Genomic DNA, 20,159 nt, shown 5'->3' on the forward strand with positions numbered 1-20,159 from the left:
GTCCATGCACATTGATGCTGAGTTCCCTTGGTGAATGTTTGGAATATGTAGAATGTATGTTTGTGAAGATACACATCTGTAGGATCATTTCCATGGATATATCTATTCTCCCCACACCCCACCCTGGGCTAGTATTCTGAGTTTTCTGTTCATGGAACTAACTAGTTTAAGAAAATAAGATTTTTCCCTTCCTCTGTAACTTTCTCCTGAAATAGCCTGATGATTTTGTTTTTTTTTTTTTTTTTTTTTACTAAGAAATACATGGACTAACCTTGTAGAAACAAGATGGTGATTCTAGAGACTGGCCTCTAACCAGTGGAGATTGATACTAACATTTTCTATATTTGTAATTGAATGAACTAAATGCCCCCCAAAGTAGTAGACGCTAAGGGCCAACAGCAGCCTGTAAAGTACCCTGGGGATCATTTGTTTGTCTGTAGTTCCCAAATCATTGTGGTTTCTTTCTCCTTGGTCAGGTCAAGCCTTATTCCTAATTTCCAGTGTAAAGGTTGAAATGGTTGGATTCCATAAATGGTTTTGCAGCCAAGCCGGGGCATTAGCATGTCACCTTATCATGCCCTTAACATAGGGCATAGGTGTCACCTTATCAGTGAGGGAGGAGAGGAGAGAAGGTATTGAAAATTATATTTTAAGAGATCATGGCACTGCATATGTTTTTTGCTTCACACCTGAACATAGGGTTGGACAGGCAGCTGGGTAGTACCATCCATGTATGCCCAACTCTGGTATAGAGGGATGAAGAGTGAGCCAAGAATATAGCAATTCCATGTGGAGGTCTAGAATGAGCCACAGCCACACTTGAGAAATACCAAGTCTACTGGCAAAAGTATCCAAGAAGTGATAGGCGAACATGACAGGATTATTTGAAGAATTATCAGTGAGCTGGGTGATATTTGGAAAATCAGAAATAAACAGCAAGGTTTTCAGAGGCTCTTCTTCCTTCCTTCTTTCCCCTCCCCTTCCCCTCCTCCCCTTCTTCTCTGTAATCATGTGAAGGGTTGCATGCAAGGATAAAGTAGCCACAGGTTGAGGGGGTCAGGGAAACAAAATGTTTTTTTTATGCAATAAGCTTCTTCTAAACATGGCTTGAACAAATCATCTCTCAAAATGTAGAATTTATTCCTCAACTTTGCCTGGAGGTAAAAGTGGAGAGAACAGATTTTTTCCCCCTCTCTCAGGCCCTTTGAGTCCTGACCATACAGAATGGATGGCTTTAGAACTGTACACAGACAGCAAAATCAATGCTTCATATGAGGAGGCTTCAGGGGTTAGGTTCCCATGTTCATGTCAACAAGGCTATTGGTTTTCTTAATACTCCAAAGCTATCGTTTCCCTGTGCAAGAGCCACCACTGTGACTTGTGTGGTCAAAGCTTAACAAAAGAATTTTCCCTTTGCCAACCACAAGGGTGGCAGGGAATTTAATTGCTGTGTGAGCAGAGATTGCCAAATGCAACCGTAAAAAGACAAACCAAACAACTGGAAAGAGTGCTCCCCTGGCCCCCACCCTCCTACTCCCCATACCAGCCCCCACTTGAGGGCTTCTCATGCCACATTATGACTGCCTAGTGTCCTTCAAGCATCCATGGGGCTGTTTTTTCTGAGGAGCTGAGGTTGACTGTGGGCTCGTGTTTATAGTGTTCCCCTCTCAGTTAGTCTGCATTTGTTTTGCATGTACTTCATATATATTTATCTGTCCATGTTGTTCCTCCCTCCTTCAGGAGAATGGAAGGTCCCTGAAGGCAAGATCGGTCTCATTTCTGTCTTTGCATGCCCAACTCCTAACGTAGTAGGTGTTTGATTAAGGCTTGTGGAATTGAAGTGAATTGGCCACGATTGCACCAGGCCAAGACTATAAGGTCGCTGAAGGCAGGACCTGTCTCACTTTTGTCTTTGCTTCCCCATGTGCTAGCCCAGTGCCTGGCACTTGCTAAGTTCTTATTATATTGAGCTGATGACAGATAGATTGATAGAAAAACAGATAAAGCATGCATCATACTAAGCACCGGGGAGAGATGGAGAAACAAGCAAGGTAGTCCTTGCCTCAAAGAACTTGTATTCTAATAAGTGAGGACACATAAAGGCACATGAGAATGCAAGGGAATAGTGAGGAAGCCTGGGAAAGATGAGGTGAAAGATTATTGATAAGAGTCCAGTGATCCAGGACAAGACCACAGTTCTGGCGCGAAGGGAGTGATGATCATGGCTGGAGCAAAGGAATCTTGATATGCAGATGATCTAGAAATGATTGTACCATACTCAGAGTATAAGTTCCTTGAGGGCAGGACCTGGTTTTTGTGTGTTTATGTGTGTCTACTGCCTACCAAAGTACTTGGCACATAACAGATGCTTGTCATTGGGCTTACATGTGGGAAGGCCTGAAGCTGGCTTGTTTTGAGTTGGTGCTTTTCCCACGTAAAGGGGCTTAGCTTCCATCAATGTCCCTTCCAGTCAGATGGTGTTCTCCTTTATCATCTGAATAGTTGGGCTTGTTCTGCAGTCATCACTCCAGTTTCAATTGCCAATGCCCTGCAAGAAACTCTTATAGTTTGTCGATAGAGTGACATGCCATCTAGTCAAAAGTAAGTTGCTCCAAATATTACTTTTTTGTCATTGGAAGGTTTTCAACCAACTACCCAAGAACAAGGGTTTGTTTACATCTTTGTTAAATTAATTAATCTAACTACTGTACTTGGCTTATGAGCTAAGAAAAGTCCCCCCTACCCTGATAGCAGCTGAATATGGTAGCCTTGCCATACCTTGTGGATTCACAGAAGGAGAACCAAATGGATTTAATCACTGCCCTGGATCCTAGGCATCTTGATCTTCAAGACTTGGATAGTCTTATACTTGCCCTCTGAAAATGGCTCTTTGATCTGGTGTTTGCCTCAGCTCCCACCCCCTGATTTTATTTTATTTTTTCCTGGGTTGTCTGTGGTGACACAGTACTAACGCCAAAAAAAAAAAAAAAGAAAAAAAAAGGAAAAAAAACCCGCTAGAGGCTACAGTGAGCATTGCTCACCCACAGCAAGCGGATGAAAAGGCAGTGCAGATGTAATTTGTTTTCAATGGCTGTTTCAAAAGAATAATTGTGGTGACATTGTGGGATCAATATTATAGATTTTTGTTTTCAAGTACACTGTATGTGTGGTGCTAAGGGGAGGCAGGAAATATAACACTGCGGCCTGAATACAATAAAAATGGATTGAGGTCTGTGGGTATTTGTCGGCTGCTAGCCATCATGGGTTTGGAACATCATTGGTGGGATTACTGAGTTTGTCCTTTGGGTTGGTATTTCACTGTGAATGTGTGCACATTTCCTGCAGTTTTCCTCTTTTACTCCTTTGGGAACCTATTTCTTGAAACTGTATAAAGTGACTCTAGATGAGGTTCCCTAGATAGCTTGGCTCCTCTTACTAACGACTGGCCTTGACTAGTGGGTAGGTATGTTTGCAATGGGGCACAGTTGGGAAGGAATGACTTGACCAGAGGGACTGGAGATTGGCACAAAGATGGCAACACCTGATCTGAAGTGAGAGTGAGGGACTTTCTCATCAGGGTACACGTGTTCCCTCGAAGGCAAAACAATAGGATCTCTTCCCTAGCTTCCTGGAACTTCTGTACCATATTGACCATATCTAGCCTTCCAGAGAGAGGTAAAGAGGGAAGACCACTACCAGCGAAGACCTAATCTAGACCCTGGAATGAGGAATCCCTTTGAGGAGAAGAAGATCCAGGGCCTCTGGCTTTAAGGATTTTGTGCATCAGGGTAACTAGGCAAAAATGCCATTCCCAGGGTGAAAATTATATTAACAAAGAATTAGTAATAAAGCTGAGTAAATGTAATGAGATGTGAAAGAGAGAGCACAGTGCGGGGCTTTTTCTGTCTTTCATAATTAGGCCCTGAAAAGAAATTGAAATTCAGGCAAAACACCTTTCTACTCCCTGACTTCATGATTACAAATTAAAGCATTTTTGCTCTTGGACATGTGATCATGCCAGGAGGGTATAGAATGTACCCCCCAGGCATAGAGTAAAGTCTTCTGATGAAGCATCTCCTTTCTTCATCATCTCTGGTTGTTTTCCTGTTCTGTATCCTTAACCAGGGCAGCCTTGGCTTTGAGAGAGTGATGAGAAAGTAGGAATACTTTCCCTATCTCTTTGGATTGATCTAATCTTTCCTGAATTTCTATTTCTAAATAAAACTTTCCCCTTTTATGCTTCCCTCCTCCCCACCTTAGTTCTGTTAGATATAACCAGAAACCTAAGAAACAATCAAGACATGTTTACTTCACCTGCTTTCCTGTATTTCTTCCTTTTATACCCTAGGGCCTGCAACAGCTTACTCTTCTCCTCTACTTCTGAAGGGAAATTCAATAGGATTCTTTTAGTAAATATTAATTGATCAGCATGTTTCACCCACTCCCTCCTTTATGTTGGCAACGAGTAAGGTTGTGTCTACATGATGCCAAACATCTGGCAGAAATGTGGAAAATGCCATCAAAACATCTGGAATTTTCCAATGATCTGGATATTTGCATTCTTCACACTTCTACCAGATGTTTGGCATCATGTAGACAAAGCCTTAGAAAATGTGAAAGTCACTTAAAAAAAAAAAACACTTCACTACTGTTTTTGTGATTTACAAATGATTGTATGCAATGGTCCCTTGGGAACAGAGGATTTCTTGAGTATGGATGGCTGGATAGAACCTGAAAACATCAAACTAAATATTTTACAAACGAACAGTCCCCCTGGATGGATGCTGGCCACTTGGCTTCAAGCAGGAAAAAAAAGAAAACCAGACACTGAAAAAAAATTGTTGAGGTGGGGTGTCTGAGATAAATATCTTATTCTGGGAAAATGTAGCTGAGGGCCCTGTAAACAGCACTCAATGGGCCATAGTTCCAATGTGTTTTGCTTTAAAAAAATAAGCAAGTATCTATGTGACATAGATTATGTGACCAGCCTTGGCACATAAAGGTCACAGTGGTAGAAACAATGATGGATAAAACTTTCCATGACTACTAGGAGATCATTCTACAACAATATGAATGATAATAGTAATGAGAATACTGATGATCATATAATAAAGCCTTACATGTGTCTAGTACTTCAAAGTTGTTTTTTAACTACTGTCATGTACAGTGATCAGTTTTCCAACTGCAATCCACCCCATTCTTTTCCTCCGTTCAATTTTGGTCCAACTCATTGTATATTTGCATTATCAGTTCCAGAAAATATGTATCAATTCAATGAACTGGCCATTCAATTGCCTTTCATAACATTGACAATAGATATTTCTTGTGTCATTATCTATTCTAGAAAATGGGTATTGCCCAGTGGTTTTTTAACAATGCCAATTAGTGTGCTTTGCCTTCATGCCCAATACCATATGGAAAGCTCTATCTTTTCAACAAAAAAAGATTATCTCCTGGAAATGCTTTTTGGCTGAAATCTTGGACTAACATCTCCAAGAACTTATAGCTGTGAATGACCCAAAAGACAGTGCAAAGATTCATGGTGGGCCAAATAAACTGAAGAATATCTTCAGTGATGACCTATGCTCAGCGGCACATTGGAGTCAACTTACACTGGCTTCCGAGAGCCAAATGTTAAATTTTCAGTGAGCATGTCTACCTCCAAAACTGGCAAATGCAGGACTTGATTTATTTTTTTGTTTGATTGTCTAGACTTAATAAAATGACATTAATAATGTTCATATTTATAATATTATAATATTATACATATATATAATATATATACATTATATAATATATAATATTAATAACATAGATGAAGCTTAAAAGTGTGTTGGGTGAACGTTTCTCCCCCAGGGAACTGATTGTGAAACAAATTTATTAGCATACTTCTGCCTGTGTTTAGGAAGTAGTGTGAGGGATAACACTGAAGACATATATGATGAGAAAAGGAAGTGTCCTGGACGTGTAGTAGTAAGAAATAACAAATGGGCAGGCCAAGTATTATAATGATATCTTCAAAATATACAAAGACATAGAGGGAGGCTTCTAGTATGTGGGGTTCATTCTTTGTGGAAGATTTATAGAAGTATGTGAAAACTTATTTATTCCATAGAATGACTTTCTAGGTTGGGAGTGGAGGGGAAGAGGGAAAATTTAAAAAAAAAAAACATGTTAATAAAAATAATTTTCTTAAAAAAGAAAGAACATGGACAAGAATAGCACAAGTTGAGAAGATATAGATGTGTTGGGATCAGCAGTGATGGAGGGGACCAATCATTTAATCATCCATAACCATTTAGTTTGTACTAGGCACTGTGTTAGTCACCAGGGGTACAAAGAAAGCAAATGAAGAAATCACCACCCCTAAGGAAATAACTGCAGTGATGAGAGATCAAAGCTACATATACACTATCTTATTTGGTCCTCACAACAGCCCTTTGTGGGGCATGCATTATTGATACAAGCCATCATTTTATACAGTGCTTCACAATTCTCAAAGTGTTTTACATGCTATGATTGTTCAAAAAATCTGTTTTATGAGAGTTCTCTAATATCTATCAGTTTCACTTTTGGCATTCTGAGTCTCCTCTAGATATGTCTTTTCCTCTTTCCCCAAATCTTCCTACTCTTTTCTGCAAACTTCCATGTCCCTTCTTGGTAGAGCAGAGACTTCCCTCTGTCAGTCTCTGCTATTTCTCTGTGTGCCTACAACATTATATGATGAGGAATGAATTTGATGTTCCTGAATAAGCCTTGTTCTGTTCCCTAGGAAACTTGTAGCCTTCTCGTGAATCATGAAACTGTCCTGGTGTGGAGGGGAAGGACTCAGGCATCCCATCCACCAACTGAAAGGAGGCAGAACTTCAGTATTTCAAGCCTGAGTACAAGCTTCATTGACCTACATTCTCTACCCCTTTCTTGTTAGTGCTGTGGTCTAAAGACCATACCACCCAAGGCAAGGCAACATTGATCTACCTACAGCAGCTTACAAATGGCTTATGTATTTTCTCCTGGACCTTTTTGTCCCTGTCCTTATTTCTCCTTGTCTTTATACCTAGGTAACTCATGTTGAGCCTTAAGCCTTTTCTTGTGTAAGTCAAAATGCCTTATCAAAAAGGCATATTGATTTACAGATTCATCTGACGCTTCTCCGTAACCTTTCTTAAGTCTCCAAACTGAAACATGCTAGCTCATGTGATCCTCACAACAATCTATCCCTGTGACATAGATACATAAACATCCACATTTGATTGTGGCCTCTGATTTTGTTGACGTGGAGAGCACTGAGTGTGCAGGTTTCCTTCATCAATGTGGATTGGCAACCTCTCTGTACCTGATAGACTTGGAGGCTTCTCTGGGGTCTTGCCTTTGGTCACACAGCTAGGATGTGTCAAAGGAAGCATTTTTACCCAGGTCTTCTTGGCTTCAAGGTTGACCCTCTCTAGAATAAGTGTTATTATCTCCATCTTACAGTTTAGGAGACTGAGATTGAGCAAAATGAAAGAACTGGCCTATGGTCACACAGCTGATAAAGAGCAGAGCAAGGTCTAATGCACATCTTCCGATACCGACCGTAGGGTTTCTTTGACTTCATATTTCTTCTGCCTTTTTAATATGTTGAAAAGACAAGGTTGAGACATACAGAAAGAGCAATAAAGATGCTATGCAATCAGCTGCTGAATGCTGTGACCCATCGGGAGGGTAGAAGAAGTTTAGAAAATGATGGCATCCATACAGACGTCAGTAGTCAGGGAGTTTCATGAATGCTGAAGTGGTGCATGAAGAACTTATGGAGAACCTTGAAAACAAGTAAAAGAAATTTATGTACTGGAGTAGGTAGTGGAGAGTCATTGTAACTTCTTAAGCATGGGGTAGCATATATTGTACATGTCCATGTTACCTTTTAAAAAGGCTGAAAGTGGGGCAGCTAGGTGGTGCAGTGAATAGAGCACTGACCCTGGAGTCAGAAGGACCTGAGTTCAAATCCAGCCTCAGACACTTGACACTTATTATCAACGTGACTGTGGGCAAGTCATTTAACCTCAATTGCCTTGCCTTCCCCCCTCCAAAAATGAATGAATGAATGAATAAATAAATGGATAAGTAAATAAGCTGAAGGTGAGAATCAAGGCTATGGTGTGAATTCAGCTCCTTCCTTCTGAAAAATTGATACAACAACTTCTTTGTTCCCAAAGATAGGTGGGAGGATCTGTATTCCTCCTTAATTGGAAAGGCCAAGAGTTAATAAAATGGTTTGAGTGAATCTGAAACCCAATATGGAATCCATGCTTTTTAGCATTGGAATTCTTAGTTGGAAGTGATGGTTAAGGAAAAACTTTTCCATAGGAAATATAAAGGGAGGCAGATGTCTTACTTTATTACTATCGCCTTCAAAAAAGCTCATCTGGCTTTTCCCTTTATACTATAGGTATATACTTGGGTCAAATTTTTCATAACTGATTTGTCACCTTATCCAAGTGACCTTCTTACCTTAACAATATATGTGAAAGTATAAACTCGTTGGCCATTTGATAGCAGTGTAACTTCAGGCAAGTCACTTTATTTCTCTGTGCCTCTGTTCCCTCTTTTGTAGAGCAGAGAGTTCATCTAGATGTTCCCTTCCCTCAATTGATAATTCCTGTGACTTAACTGAGTCCAACTAGGCTCTACAGTAAGAGAGTGGGCCTGTTTTACCTCCAGATTTATATATTTGTCTAAATATTTTTGAAGCTGACATTTGTTGGATTGTGTTTGAAACTGACCAGTTCAAGAAGCAAAATGGAACACATCATTTGGGGAATGACTGAAAATATGACAGTAGAAGAATTAAGGAAATGTATGGTAGAAAAGAGAAATATGATGAATTTGGAGAAAAAAAGGAAAAGTTGCATGAACTGTTGTGGAATGAACTAAAAAGAACCAAGATACTCAATAAATGCAATTTAAAATAAAATATCACTAAAGAAAGTCGGACTTCCAATGATAGAAAGAATGGTGATTGTCCTAGATAACACATTTAAACATACTACTCCCAACTCCTTCACCTGAAGAGAAGTAGAAGACTATTAGGACAGAATACTGTACATAGTTAGTTGTGGTCTCTCTCTGGGACATAGTTTGTTATACATAGGATTGTTGTTATTAGTTCAGGCATTTAGTTGTGCCCGACTCTTTGTGACTGGGTGCACCAGATGGTCCCTACTAGGATTAGGGATTCTGTATGTTGATTTCTTTGAAATGGCCTCATCAAGGACACAGAAGGGATAAAAGGTAAGATTTTAGGGATGGGGGAAGGTACCAAAATATGCCTGAAATTTCAAATTCATAGTTTTATAACTTTTAATCTGTATTTGATTCCTGTTAAAATGCACATTTCCCTCAGGGAGGGATCTTCCCTTTGGGGGTGGGTGGGGAATCATATTCCAAGCTTTTGTAAATAATTTATACTCCATTGTTAATGAAAGAATTGAGAGTAAATCTTCAATGGGAGGGGACAAGGGTGGGTAGGGTGGAGAGAGAATTTGAGGATCTTGTGCCTATAAAGAAGATACGTGATTTGGGAGGTCAAAGACTAAGTTCATTGACTTGGGGGCAGGGGGAAATTGTAGAATGCCAGAGCTAAAAGAATTTATCCTAGAATATATCTAGTCTCACTTTCTTATTTACAAATTAGGAAATTAAGAGATTAGAAACTCCTACTGGTAAACCGATTTGCCCAAAGTCACAACTAGTTATAGGACTAGAAATCAGGTGTAACTCCTAGGTTACTACTTTCCCACTCCACAACTGTAAGAGTTTCTGGAGAAATGGGTTGACAAGAATTTCCTCCAAGCCTAATCCCAAAGCTTAATATAGTGCCTGGTAAATAGTAAGCATTTTAAAAATGTTTATTGATTGATCTTCACATATCTGGCTCATAGATTTTTGAACTGAAAGAGGCTTTAGAAGAAATTCTGTCCAACTCTCTTATTTTAGAGAGAAGAAAACTAAGGGCTGAAGACATTAAGTAATCTGCCATCTAGTCAGTAAGCGAGCCAGCGTTTGAATCCAGGTCCCCGGACTCCAAGCCCAGCATTATTTCCATTAAGCCTTGTTGCTTCCCACCCATCATAAAGGGTGCGATGGGCCATGGGAGGTTGTGCATCTCAGGGGCTGAAGGGTCTGCATTATGGAGCTGCTTGTAACCCAAGGAATATTAGTGGAAAATTGGAATTCCTTTGGGCTCTCCCAATCAAAACAGCCAGCAGAAAAAAAAAGCCTGGCTTTAAACCATAGGCAATAATACAAGCTAAGTAGCTCTGACTTCCCCAACCTTCCTCTTTGGATTTGCACCAGTTCCTCTGTGCTTTCTACCGCCCCTCAGATCAGGGGCAAAGCCACTGGGAAAGGATGTCATCTTTTATATTTCCCACAGAAACCCCTCCTACCCTATTAGGTTCGCTTCACATTCTCCTTTTGTAGAAGTCCCCGCCCGACAGCCAGAGCCACCATTAGCTTGAATGGTAACATATTAGCATAATGGTCAGGGCGGTGAGAGAGATTTTGCTCTTCAGGAGAAATTTGTAATATAATAGGTGAAGCCCAGGAAAGGATGCTGTCTGGGCTAATAATAATTGAATCCCAGAGAGGTAGTCAAAACAGCTGGAGAAGCAGCCACATGTGTTAAATGAAGAATTGGGCAAATCATCTTGACACAGAAAAACTGCATGTATACCATGGCAGAAATTATACTTTTATAGTTATTTTTACACCTAAACATTACTCTTTGAGTGCCGTCATATTTTATGAAAACTTTTATTAACATTTCAAAATGACCTTACCCCTCATTGTGTTTCTATCAGTCCCAGGAGCCATAACCTATTTAAAATATTTTTATCTTTACAAACACAATAAAGTAAGCTGTCTTGAACATAGATTTGTAGATCTCATTAGAGATACTTTTTAAAAAGGTACAGTATCTCTGGGGAAGATAATGGCAGGTTGTAATCTTCGCTTGCAAAGTTTCAGACATGAACAGTTTGTGAAAATGGATTGTTTAATCCTTCTGGCATTGTTTTAGCGAAGGCAGGCTTTTTAATTGTTCTGGCTGCCTATGACAGGCTGTTGGGAGAGTCCTGCCTCAACTAGACAGTCCAGGACCACTTTAAGTGAGCTGATGTTGGCAAGACCGTTGGACAATAACAGTCCAGATGTGTAATGGGGTGGGGAGAAAATAAGTCCCACTCTTTCTGGTCACATGGAAAACCTCAAGCAAAGATCTTTAAGAAAAGATAGCTTAATTTTTTTTCCTTAGTGAAAGTCAACAGTCCTCTTGCTTGTAAATGAGGCATTCTCCCTGGGGGTGGTTGGCAGTACTGGTGGCCCAGGGATAAGGGACAATTTTTCAAAAGTGTAGCTTCCAGTGGGCCAGTGTCCTAAAGGCAGTCCTTTCAAATGGCCTTTTTATACAGTGAGATAATGGGCAGTTTGTGCATTGCTAAATCAGGCCTATTTTGTTAGGAATGTTACTTTCAGGGGCATTTACAATTTGTCAGAAGAAATGCAGAACATCTCTCCAGGAGTCTGTTTAAGAGGACATCATTTCTCGATAAGCTCTTGCTTAGGTCAACTGCAGCCTGGCTCTTACACTATTCCCCTGTTGCTTCTGCCACACGGGAACACTCTAATTTATTAGGATTACACAAGTCATGTCCTCCGCCTGACTGAATGCACAATGTGAAAATTTTCTCCTTTTTTTTTCCTTCTTAAATCTTCCCTCCTCCCCTTCATTCGGAGGCAAAAGGCAGAGAGGGTCACTTGAAAAACGCTCCCGGAGTCTTAGGAAAAAGAACATTTCAGTGGAAAGGTTTGCCTCCCTGGGTGGGGGAACACCACTGTGTAGCACAGTCCATCCAACGCCTGCATGGCATGGCAGGGGGGAGAGGGTAGAAGGTGGTGGCACCAAAGGACTGAGACACTGTCGAGGTCTGAATCTTGTTATTGTTTTTCATTTTATTACTTAACGGCAATATGCCAATAAGATGTGTAGTTGGAGCTACAGGATTATGAGCTCTGCGGAGATGAGACAAGAAATATCAGTTGTCTAATAAAACTAACTTAACCAGTGTCTGAGGGGACAGAGAAGCCATAGTGAGTTCCCAGTTTTGGGTTGCCATAAACTGACTTACCACCTTGCTAATTACATTTCCATTTTGAGCCACCTTTCTCCTTATAAAGCTTAATGCTCAGTGAAACATAACCCTCTCATTCAAATCTATTTTCAAAGCTTTGTTTCATTACAGTTGGGCTCATTTTTTCCTGGTGGTGTTGAGGGTGACTTTTCTCTGTCACTGAGGTGGTGGCCTTCCTGACAAAGTTTTGGATGAGCCTAGCATACTGCAGCATTTTTAATGAAGGCATGTTCTGCAAAAGATGTTACAGATAAAGGGGGAGAACCAAAAAAAGGGTCTGAAGAGTGAGCAGGCTACATTTTCAGCAGTCCAGAATAAGCTATGACGTGGCAAGCATTTTGAGTAAGCTGAATTTATCCATATTTTCAATTTAACTCACCAACACTTGCTGAATACCTTCTGGTTGCTGGGTCCTCTACTAGGGATGGAGAGGGAAACAGAGATCAAGGAAGACAAAATCACTTCTTCCTTACTATCAAGAACGAAAATGCATATAATGCTTTATGCTAAAGCATAAAGCTATAATTATCAAATAAGCTCTGGATTTAGAATCAGAGGACTGAGTTCACATCCCAACAGCGATACTTGCTACCTATATAACGTTGGGCAAGTTCCTTCGTTTCTCTGGGCCTCAGTTTTCTCATTTGCAATATGAAAGGGTTGGATCTGATGATCCTTTCAAGGTTGAAATCTAACATTTCAGATGCTGCAAGAGCATCTATTTGCTTCATTTTACAGATAAGGGAACTGAGTCTTAGAAAGACAAAGCTCCTTGCCCAAAGCAGCGCAACTGGGAATTTCAGACTCCAGATCTAGAGTGCTCTTTCCACTTCATCACAGTGGAGACTGATAAGGCAAAGGCACAACAATTATTTATAGGGACAGGGGAAGGGAAGAAGAAAGGAAAAAAAAATTACTAAGTGCCTATTATGTGTCAGACGTTGTAGGAAGTACTTTGTAAATATGATTTTATTTGGTCTTATAACAATCCTGTGAGGTGGGGGCCATTATTATTATTGTTTTGTTTTTTTTTACAGTTGAGGAAACTGAGGCAGACAGAGGCTGAGCAACTCACCCAGGGCCACACAGCTAGTAAGTGCCTGAGGCCTGACTCCAGGCCCAAGGTCTTATCTATTATGCCACCTAGGGCTTGGACCCGTGATTTTATTGATATAGGAAACTCCTACTTGGGGAAACTCCATTTACTACTTTAAGTCAGCACTTTGTCTTCTAATTATGGTTGCCTTGAGTACCGAGAGATTAATTGATTTCCAAGGGTCACACAGACAGTAAGTGTCAGAGGTAGGATTTGAACCCAGGTTTTCAGGTTGAGGCCAGCTCTCTTTCCATTATGTTGTACTGCTTCTAATTATAAGATTTCAATATTTTCATGGATCTGTGGCTTCAACAAGTGGGATATTACCTCCAAAAGAATGAAATGCAGCCATTCATTTCTGCTTGTCCTGTGAGTTTTTGTTCTGTTTCTTCATAAATCCTCAGCAGAGAACCTCTCCAAAGATGTGTTAGAAGGCTCCTTCCTTCCTTCCTTCCTTTTTTCTTTCTTTCTTTCTTTCTTTCTTTCTTTCTTTCTTTCTTTCTTTCTTTCTTTCTTTCTTTCTTTCTTTCTCTTTTTTCTTTCTTGCTTTCTTTCCTTCTTTCTTTCTTCCTTCCTTTCTTTTTCTTTCTTTCTTCTTACCTACCTTCCTTTTTTCTTCCTTTCTCTTTCTTTCTTTCTTTCTTTCTTTCTTTCTTTCTTTCTTTCTTTCTTTCTTTCTTTCTTTCTTTCTTTCTTTCTTTCTCTTTCTTCCTTCCTTCCTTCCTTTCTTTCTTTCTTTCTATTTTTCTCTTTCTTTCTATTTTTCTCTTCCTTCTCCTTTTTCTCTTCCTCCTTCATCTCCTTCTCCTCCTCTTCTTCCTCCTCCTTCATTTTCCTATTATTCTTTCTTCTCTTGAAATTCTGTGGGTTCCAATGTAGTTCTAAAGTTGACTATCTGTTTTTCTGAGCTCTCCTTACATGACCAGCCTACTTTCTTTTTCCACTCATGTTTTGTCCTGGATGATACCTTCTACTTGACTTTTGGCCAAGTAAATGATTGTTGGTAACAAATACTACAGCATATTTATGTTCACAATGTAGCTCTCTTTGGCTCTTAGTATCATGGAGAATGTTGACTCTTTGAAGATTAAGTTATTTAAGGATCAGCAGCCACAGAAGATCACCATAAAGTATGTTCTGTGTAGAGTTCGAATGTCATGGAGATGATTGTTGGTAACTGGGTCCTCCAGTTGCTCCTGTTTATGGATGACATCATTTTGATTCATTGAATTCCAGAATACTACAGGACCTCATCAATACAACCTCTCAAAAGAGTTTGCCCTAATGTTGTACATGGGAAAAGCAAAATGGACAAAGAATACTTATTTTCCAGTGTATGTCATTGAGTTGGAAGGAGAGTGCATAGAGTAAGTTCATTAGTACATATGTTTTGGATAAACACTGCAGATGAGCAGTGGATTGGGCCCAGAATGGAATGAGGGAGGAGAATGGGCCAGATTTTAAGGGGAAATTATACAGGTTTTTTTTAGATTTCCCACCTCTCTCAAACTGGATGTTCCATGGCTACTTACAGGCCCAATCCCACTACTTATCATCATGAGATTTGACCTGCACTGTTTCTGATCTTGGCCAGTTCATTCTTCCTTAGGCAACCTGGTGGTTATTCCACTCCTCTAGATTTTCCCATATTGAGCTGAAGTGAATGTGGATATTCAACCTGCATGGTCCACTACAGCTCAAGACATTTGGCAGTCTCAGCAGTTGCTAGCCTTTCTGGTATCTGGGATTACAGGTGTTTGCTACCATGTCTCCCCTCATGCAGCAGTTTCAAACATTTCAAGCTGCTCCCAACTCAAAACTCCATCTTCAGAAACAAACAATAGTAATTATGATAAAAAGTAGAATGTATCACAAGATAGGTATTATGAGAATTATAATAATAGTAATTCATCAGTATTGTTGTTATTATTATTTACGAGCCACAGAGAAAAGTCTCCCTTCTGGTTGGGAGCATCAGGAAAACTCATGAAAGATACAGAATTTTGGAATCTTAAAGGATAGGCAGATAGAATTTGCACAGACAGAAGGGAGGAAATTTCAGGCAGTGGGAAAAATGTAAACAAATGCACAAAGGAGGAAAATTTCAAGACATGGTGAGGGACTCAGGAACAACTCAGTTTTGATTGGGCAATAGGCTATATGAGAGAAAATCAGGCAAAAAAGGTTAGAAAAGTACATAGGGAGCAGATTGTATATGGTTATCAATAGTAACGTGAGGGATCTGGACCTTGTTCAGTAGGATCTTGGGAACTTTCAAAGGTTTTTGAGCAGGAGAAGGAAGGATGAGATCAGACTTTTTTTTTCCCCAATGCCATTTAGTGATACAGGTATAGTGGAAAGAGCCTTAGGTTTGGAATCAGAGGACCTGGTTCTGCTTATATTGCCCCATGACCTTGGGCCAATAACTTTAATGTGAAGGTATTTGGACCATAAGATGTCTAAAGTCCCTTCTAGCACTAAATGTGATGATTCTGTCTGTGGTATTTCTTAAAAACTATAGTCTTAAACTATCTCAATTCAATTAAACTCAACAAGCATTAATTAAATGTGCTAGAGCCTAGGAATTCAAAGACCAAAACAAAACCTGCCCTGCCTTTAAGATGCTTACATTCTAGGGGTAAACAACATGGAAACAGAAGCAAGTGCAACAATACAGAAAATAATGCAAGGTTACTGAGGGGTGGAGAGCAAGGTTTACAAGTGAAGAATAAAGAAGAAAAGGCCTCATTTTATGTAAGAGGTAGAACCTGAACAGAACTTTAAAGGGATCTAAGAGGTGGAAGGGAGAAGGGAGAGCATTCCAGACATGTAGTACGCAGACATGGAGTATGCAGACATGGGGTACATACAAAGGCACAGAAATGAAATCAGAATATCAGGAAGATCAATTTGACTGAAATACAAAGTACATGAGGATGACTAATGTGAATTCAGTTTAAAAAAGCAAACAAACAGAATCATTTGCATTTTATCCTAGAGCCAGAAAGGTGCTCCAACAGCTTCCTGTGTAGGGAACTGACATGGTCAGGCCTGCACTTTAGGAAGGTTGTTTTGGCAACTGCTTAGGGAAAAAGTTTACTGTGGGGACTGATCAGAGGCAGGGAAACCAAATTAAGAAGCCAGTGAATAGTCTGGGCAAAAGTAATTAAAGGTTTAAATTAGAGTGGTGATGATGTGAGTGGAGAGAAGGGGACAGACAGATGCAAGAGAGACAATGGATGTGGAATTGACAAGACACAGCAACTCATTGCATATTGTTGGGATAGAGAGGCAGGAAAAGAATCAAAGATGCAAACTGGGTTGCAAAACTAGGTAAATGGAAGGATGGTGGTACCCTTGACAGGAATACTTGTCTGACAACTGCCAAAGGGCACAAAACATTCTATCTCCTGACTACAGGCATTTTCATTGGCTGTCCCCCATGCCTGTCTCCTTTTCTTCACCTGCTGACTTTCCTCACTTCCTTCAAGTACCAGTTAAAATCTCCTTAATGATCCCCCTTAATTCTAGTGCCTTTCTTAAGTTGGTTCTCTCCAATTTATCTTATATACAACTTGTTTGTGCATAGTTGTTTTCGTATTGTCTCCCCCATTAGATCTTAAGCTCCTTGAGAAGCGGGACTGTTTTTATCTTTTTTTAAAAAAGTGGAATTGCAAGCACTTAGCACAGTGCCTCACATATAGTAGGTATTTAATAAATGCTTTTTACTGACTGCCTGCCTGATGGTGGTGCCTCTGACAGGAATAGAAACTTTAGGAGGAAGGGTGGGTTTTAGAGGTATGATAATGAGTTCTGTTTTAGGCATGTTGAATTTGACATGTCTGTGGGACAGCCAAGTGGAGATGTCCAACAGATAGTTGATGTTGCGGGACTGGAGCTCAAAAGAAATGTTTTGGGGGATGGGTGGAGAGTGGGTGAGGGGCAAGATCTGACCTGTAATTTATTGTTAAAGGGAATATCTAGAGAGAAAAAAGCTGCTAAACAACTTAGAGCTCTAGAGAGTTTGCCTCTGGGGAACAGAGTTATGTTTTATTTGGGGGTCAGTATGTATCAGAGGCAGCCCTGGATCCAGGTCATCCCGACTCTTAGGCAGGTTTGTTCTCTCCTGAATCCCACTGCCTCTGCAGGTAAAAGAGAAGGCTGATTCCAAAGAGTCTTCTGCATAGAGCTGACAATTAAAGCCCTGAAAGCTTATGAGATTCCTACAATAAGCAGAAGAGCTGATCTTCTTCAACCTTTTTGGGTCATGAACGTTTTTGACAGTCTGGGAAAGCCTATGTATGGACCCCTTCTAAGAATAATTTTTAGTGCATAAAAATATATAGTATCACAGAAGAAATAAATTGTACTGAAATTGTTATCAAAATACTTTTAAAAATTTACATACGATACTTTCAGAACGATTTCCTGGTAAAATGAGAAAAGAGGGCCCAGTACAGGACTTTGGGAAATAGTATGCAAAGGAGGCAAGGTGTGGATGATGATCAAGCAGAGAATACTAAGGAGTGGTCAGCTGGGCAAGAAGACAACCAGGAGAGACAAGAGACAAGTCATAAATACTCAGGGAGGAGGGAGTGTCCAAGTGGCTGACAGTGTCAGATACTATAGAGTGGTCCACAAAGGGAAGGACTAAGAAAAGACTTTTGGATTTAGCATTTAAGAGATTCTTGTTAACCCTGGAGAAAACAACTTCAATTTAAGGGTAGGTTTTCTTTTCCTACTTTTCCTCCTCCCTAAATCCTGCTTTCACCCATTCCTCCTTTTACGTCTCTGAGTCTTAATTTCCTTATTTGCAAAATAGAGGTGTTGTACTTCTATATGGAGTCTATAGCAGTCTATACAGAATAAATCCTATAGGTAACAAACTTAGGGTTGACAATCTTTTTTTTTTTTTATAATTAAATTTATTTATTTAACTTTTAACATTCTTTTTCACAAAATTTTGGGTTACAAATTTTCTCCCCTTTTATCCCCTCCCCCCCCCAAACACCAAGCATTCTAATTGCCCCTATGACCAATCTGCTCTCTCTTCTATCATCCCTCTCTGCCCTTGTCTCCATCTTCTCTTTTGTCCTGTAGGGCCAGATAGCTTTCTATACCCCTTTACCTGTATTTCTTATTTCCTAGTGGCAAGAACATTACAGTTGATCCTAACACTTTGAGTTCCAACTTCTTTACCTCCCTCCCTCTCCACCCCTTCCCTTTGGAAGGCAAGCAATTCAATATAGGCCAAATCTGTGTAGTTTTGCAAATGACTTCCATACTAGTTGTGTTGTATAGGACTAACTATATTTCCCTCCATCCTCTCCTGTCCCCCATTACTTCTATTGTCTTTTGATCCTATCCCTCCCCATGAGTGTCGACCTCGAATTGCACTCTCCTCCTCATGCCCTCCCTTCTATCATCCCCCCCACCCTGCTTGTCCCCTTATCCCCCACTTTCCTGTATTGTGAGATAGGTTTTCCTACCAAAATGAGCGTGCATTTTATTCTTTCCTTTAGTGGAATGTGATGAGAGTAAACTTCATGTTTTTCTCTCACCTCCCCTCTTTATCCCTCCACTAATGAGTCTTTTGCTTGCCTCTTTTATGAGAGATAATTTGCCCCATTCAATTTCTCCCTTTCTCCTCCCCATATATTTCTCTCACTGCTTGATTTCATTTTTTTTTAAGATGTGATCCCATCCTCTTCAATTCACTCTGTGCACTCTGTCTCTATGTATGTGTGCGTGTGTGCATGTGTGTGTGTGTAATCCCACCCAGTACCCAGATACTGAAATGTTTCAAGAGTTACAAATATTGTCTTTCCATGTAGGAATGTAAACAGTTCAACTTTAGTAAGTCCCTTATGACTTCTCTTTGCTGTTCACCTTTTCATGGTTCTCTTCATTCTTGTGTTTGAAAGTCAAATTTTCTTTTCAGCTCTGGTCTTTTCATCAAGAATGCTTGAAAATCCTCTATTTCATTGAAAGACCATTTTTTCCCCTGAAGTATTATACTCAGTTTTGCTGGGTAGGTGATTCTTGGTTTTAGTCCTAGTTCCTTTGACTTCTGGAATATCCTATTCCATGCCCTTCGATCCCTTAATGTAGAGGCTTCTAGATCTTGTGTTATCCTGATTGTATTTCCACAATACTTGAATTGTTTCTTTCTAGCTGCTTGCAATATTTTCTCCTTGACCTGGGAACTCTGGAATTTGGCCACAATGTTCCTAGGAGTTTCTCTTTTTGGATCTCTTTCATGTGGTGTTCTGTGGATTCCTTGAATATTTATTTTGCCCTCTGGTTCTAGAATCTCAGGGCAGTTTTCCTTGATAATTTCATGAAAGATGATGTCTAGGATCTTCTTTTGATCATGGCTTTCAGGTAGTCCTAAAATTTTTAAATTGTCTCTCCTGGATCTATTTTCCAGGTCAGTTGTTTTTCCAATGAGATATTTCACATTATCTTCCATTTTTCCATTCTTTTGGTTTTGTATTGTGATATCTTGCTTTCTCACAAAGTCCTTAGCCTCCATCTGTGCCATTCTAATTTTGAAAGAACTATTTTCTTCAGTGAGCTTTTGAATCTCCTTTTCCATTTGGCTAATTCTGCTTTTGAAAGCATTTTTCTCCTCATTGGCTTTTTGAACCTCTTTTGCCAATTGAGTTAGGCTAGTTTTCAAGGTGTTATTTTCTTCAACATTTTTTTGGGTCTCCTTTAGCAGGGAGCTGATCTGCTGTTCATGCTTTGACTTCAAGTCTCTCATTTCTCTTCCCAGCTTTTCCTCTACCTCTCTAACTTGATTTTCAAAATTCTTTTTGAGCTCTTCCATGGCCTGAGCCCATTGGGTGGGCTGGGACACAGAAGCCTTGATTTCTGTGTCTTTGCCT

This window comes from Notamacropus eugenii, chromosome 1, assembly GCF_028372415.1.
Source record: "Notamacropus eugenii isolate mMacEug1 chromosome 1, mMacEug1.pri_v2, whole genome shotgun sequence".
Lineage (NCBI taxonomy): Eukaryota > Metazoa > Chordata > Mammalia > Diprotodontia > Macropodidae > Notamacropus > Notamacropus eugenii.